The following is a 5,418-nucleotide window of genomic DNA, read 5'->3' as shown; positions in this document are numbered from 1 at the left end:
AACCTCCTGTCCCTGCCCTGTAGGACCAAGCTCCGAACCTGGGGGGACAGAGCCTTCTCCATCGCTGCCCCCACCCTCTGGAACTCACTGCCCAAACCCCTCTGTGACTGCTCTGACCTCCCCACCTTCAAAAAAGAACTCAAAACTCACCTGTTCAAAACTGCTTTTAATGTTTGATTTTATGTTGTAAATTTTGTGATATTTTATTCTTTTATTTATTGTGAAGCGACTTTGAGTGTCTTGAAAAGCGCTATATAAATAAAATGTATTATTATTGTTATTGCGGCTTGTTTCATTTAGGGGAGGAGCTGAAAATGATGACTGTTACGGCCCTAGGCCTCCAGCTCCTCCTACAGTGTGTGTTCTCTCTGGCCGTGTCTCAATTCGCCAAAATGGCCTTAGATTCACCATTGGAAGTGTGCGTCGAAGGGCAGTTACGTAATTTCCGGCGTGACAAGGGCTGTCCCATTTCAATGCACCCGACTGAATGCGCCCGACAAACGTGCCCTGCCCTTTCCACCGTTTCCATGGAGATCAACCGTAACCGAAGCGTGCATCCATGCACACTTCATGCAATGCTATATCCTATCATGCACCGCGACTACACAAAAAAGAGAAGAAAATGGAGTCCGCTGCGCAATACACATTCAAATGTTCGTGCTGGTTTACCTCATCTACAACAGTGCGACATGAAACTGTTAAATCTGAATAAAGATAAGTACAGGCCGTGTGTTTGCTGATTAAAAAGGAGGGGAGTTACATGGAATTAAGGAATGTGCAGTTATTGCTAGACAATAAGAAGACATTATATATATATATATATATATATATATATATATATATATATATATATATATATATATATATATATATACATACACATACACACACACACACACACATATATATACATATATATATATATATATATATATAGAGAGAGAGAGAGAGAGAGAGAGAGAGAGAGACAGTCTACTGCCATCATTACTTCTTTATTTTGCTGACGTTATTCACAGGCTTTCTGCAAAATGCCATACACTTCAAATTCATGCCAAGTGATATTTTTGCGTCCAGTAGATGTCCTACAAGAGCAAATGAAGCTTCAAGAAGCTTTACGCTGGATGAAAGGCTTCAGTGCTTCATGAAGCACTACCTGTCATAAGGAGTGCCAGTCATGTGAAGCACCTGTCATGAGGAGCACCTGTCATGAGGATCACATGTCATGTGGAGCACCTGTCACGAGGAGCACCTGTCATGAGGATCACATGTCATGTGGAGCACCTCTCATGTGAAGCACCTGTCATGAGGAGTGCCTGAAAAGTGGAGCACCTTGTCATGAGAAACACCTGTCACGAGGAGCATCTGTCATGAGAAGCGCCTGTCATGAGGAGTGCCTGAAAAGTGGAGCACCTGTCATGAGAAACACCTGTCATGAGGAGCATCTGTCATGAGTGCTTGTCATGTGGAGTACCTGTCATGAGGAGCACCTGTCACAAGGAACACCTGGCACGAGGAGCACCTGTCATGAGGAGCACCTGTCATGAGGAGTACATGTCATGAGGAGCACTTGTCATGAGGAGTGCCTGCCATGATGAGCACCTGTAATGTGGAGCACCTGTCATGAGGAGCATGTGTCACAAGGAGCACCTATCATGAGGAGCGCCTATCATGAAGAGCACCTGTCATGAGGAGCACCTGTCACAAAGAGCGCCTTCCCCAGGAGTCGCCCTGTGCTCTGTGATTACTACACTGTCTCTAATGGCCTCCATAGATCACATTTAGTAAATGTGACAGGTGATTCTGATGCAAGAGCAAGCACAGGAGCAGACACAAACCTTTTGTATTAAACAGTTCTAGACACAAATATAAAGGGTCGTCTGAGGACAGCGTCTGCCACGCATCTGCTTTAGGCCTTTGTCTTTGTCTGTTCAGCACAATAATTATTAGGCGCTAATGGAGCAGAACAGCAGAGTTTAGTGAATTTGAAAGGAGAAGGAAGCTGGAGGCGCTTCAAATATCAACAACATCTAAAACATCCATCAACATCTTTGCACATTTTGACTCTCATAAACATTCCTCAGTTCAAACTGTCCTGTGTGTCCTCTCTGCAGCCATTCCACTAGAACACATCCAGCACACACCCAGAACACATTCAAAACACAACCAGAACACGTCCAGAGCGCATCCAGAACACAACCAAAAACCAACCAGGACACAACCAGAACACATCCAGAACACATTCAAAACACAACCAGAACACGTCCAGAGCACATCCAGAACACACCCAGAACACACCCAGAACACATCCAGAACACATTCGAAACACAACCAGAACACATTCGAAACACACCCAGAACACATCCAGAACACATTCGAAACACAACCAGAACACATCCAGAGCACATCCAGAACACATCCAGAGCACATCCAGAACACATCCAGATCAATGTTCCCTCTAATTTTTCATATGTCAAAATATGAGCAAACACACAAACTCCTCTTGACCACTGTGAGCACCATCAGACATGCATACTGTGAACACGCGAGCATCACATCTATTAAAAGAATCAAATTACATCAGTAATTTCTGTCAAATTACTTTTAATGAGGGATTTTGTATAATTACAATGAAATAGACAAAGATCTTGTCCATAACCTGCCTAGTGTATTAGCACTATTAGAAGAATATTTAGTTTAACTGTGGCAAAATATGAACTGCCAGCTGAACAAGCCATCAATAAACTCAATTCAAACAATTTTGAAAACATGATCAGATTTTTTTTTTTTTTTTTTTTTTTTTTTTTTTTATATATATGAAGCTCTGACTTGTATTATGAGTATGAGTTTGTATGTGTGATACTCCTGCTATGCACTGGGTTAAGAGTGATACTGAAGTCTAGGAGAGTCCAACTGTGGTCTGAGAGAATCTTACTGTGGTCTAAATGAGAGAAATGCTGCTGTGGTCTGAAAAAGTCCTGCTCCTGTAACTCTGTAAAATATACAATTCAACAGTTGTTATTAGCATTTGTACTGCTCAAACTAGAAATAATATTTAATTTTTAATAAACGACGCCAGATAAGCACAATCTGACTGAGGAGTTAAATTTCACCTTTTTTCCTGTAATGGCTGAACACTTTGTCTAGGCTTATAAGTCTGCTTCTTTCACAATGGATGTGACTGATAATCCACCTTCTGTGCTTAGGGTGGGGCTCTTGCTCTGGAGGAATTGAGGCATGTACATCTTTATATAATTTTGCACAATGGAATGTGTGCTGTAGCACAATTTGTGATACAGTGAAAAATCAGAATCAGAATCAGAATCACTTTTATTGATCCCCGAAGGGAAATTCTCTTAGTTAACAGATGCCACAACCACAGGATAGAATTAAGAATAAAAATAAAAAGTCATTTAAATAAGAATAAAATTTGTGCAATAAGATAATAATTTTTTGTGCAAAAAATACATCAACTTTGTCTGTAAAATATATGATTATAGTTTTAAGTAGCATTTCTATTACTCAAAGTAAAAACATTTAAAGGTTATTATCCTTAATACATTCAAATGAAAAATAGATCAACACTAGAATAATCACAAACTGAGAATTTAAATGTCAATTTTTCCCTTCTGTCCTTCTCACTTCTCCAGTAGTTCTACCCCTTATCCATGTTGATGGCCCCGCCTGCTTCTAGCTTTGTCTTTATATGCATCAGCTGATCCAAATGTTCTACTTCAAGACAATTTCTGGATGCTGTTGATGCATCTGCACTAGATGCTTGAAATGTAACACAAATATCCACAAGCTGGGAGATCTTCTTTAGCTCCACACATTTAAGTGTGGCTGCCACAATATCTGAAAATGTGCAGATTGACCCTTGTTTAAGATTTTGCCTCATTATGTACTTGACTTTAACAAATTCAGTTAATGGCCTCCACAGAATGGGGGTGTTGGAGAATGGCCTCGTACTCGTACTTTTTTGCCAGTGTTGCAATATCTGCTGAACCATATACAAAACAAATGTCTGAGCTAAATGCCTCAATATCAAATGCAGACCACTCCTTTAAAAACGAGCATCCAAGTGATCACAGAGCTTACGAATAAAGCACATAATCTCACTAGTATTTCTGCCATCAACGGAAGAGGTCCTCATTGCCTCTTTGACATGGTCACTCCACTGAATCTTCTTCTCATCCCTCAGGTATTGGGAATGCAACCTCTCAATTGTTGCTCTTGCAAAGCAGTGCCCTTCCATCACAGTCAGGTTGTGGCTCTGGAAAGAAAGACAGAGTTGTGCCAGCTCAACCAAAACATCTCCTAGAGCAGAGAGAGCAACCTTGAATTTTGAATCAATCAGCTTTTTGTAGCAGTAATTTGCCACTGGATCTCTGTTATCACTGGATTCTTTTTTACAGTATTCTTCCAGCACAGTGTAGTTCCTCAGAACAGCATTGACAGCCACCGCACTTCATTCAGAGGCCTGAATGACAATGTATTCTCAATGAGAATCATTGCTAGCTCGTCCAATTTTCCCCTCTTTACAGTGGCTCTAGAGAAAGTGGAATATACCGTTCTAAGAAGAGTGTCACATCACGCATCAAAGGTACATCTTTCCACGCATTATCAATGCCCAACCATGACCACCTATTGTCCTGAGCTTTGGGTAATAACCGAAAGGACAAGATCACAGATACAAGCGGTCGAAATGAGTTTCCTCTGCAGGATGGCTGGGTGCTCCCTTAGAGATAGGGTGATGTCAAGAAAACTCTGTTCTCGATGCGCTGTTTACCCAAAAAGACTCAAGACAAGTGTTAGCCTTTTCTTCTGCTCTGATCAGAGGGAAGAGAGCACAGAAAAGAGGCTACGCAGACTGCTTCCAAGAGGTCTTCTCTGTGCCTTCTCCACTCTTCCTTTCTCACAGCAGGCTTTTATTTGGACATATTTACTCAACCCAGCATTTTTCCCATCATGCTTATCAGGAGAACAACACTCTGTTTCCTTCCCACACAGACATGACTTTTCTTATCTTTCAGTTCAGGTTACACAGCTTTTGACCTTTACCCGCACCCTCGTTTCCTGTTTCTTAGTTCAGTTACTTTTCAATTTAGTTATACATTTCAATTACACAAGCTTGTAGTTTCCATCACACCCTGTTAGTCACAAGCATACAATATAAGCATACAGTTCATTAATGATAAAAATATAAGCCTAATTTTATTCACAGGTTAGGAGCTAGATCCGCTGCTCCTCCATGTCGAGAGGAGTCAGTTGAGGTGGCTCGGGCATCTATTCCAGATGTCTCCTGGAGGCCTCCCTAGGGAGGTGTTCCAGGCCCGTCCCACTGGGAGGAGACCCTGGGGAAGACCGAGGACACGCTGGAGGGACTATGACGCTCGGCTGGCCTGGGAATGTCTTGGGATC

This window comes from Periophthalmus magnuspinnatus, chromosome 1 (genome assembly GCF_009829125.3).
Source record: "Periophthalmus magnuspinnatus isolate fPerMag1 chromosome 1, fPerMag1.2.pri, whole genome shotgun sequence".
Taxonomy (NCBI): Eukaryota; Metazoa; Chordata; class Actinopteri; order Gobiiformes; family Gobiidae; genus Periophthalmus; species Periophthalmus magnuspinnatus.
This window is presented reverse-complemented; position numbering follows the sequence as displayed.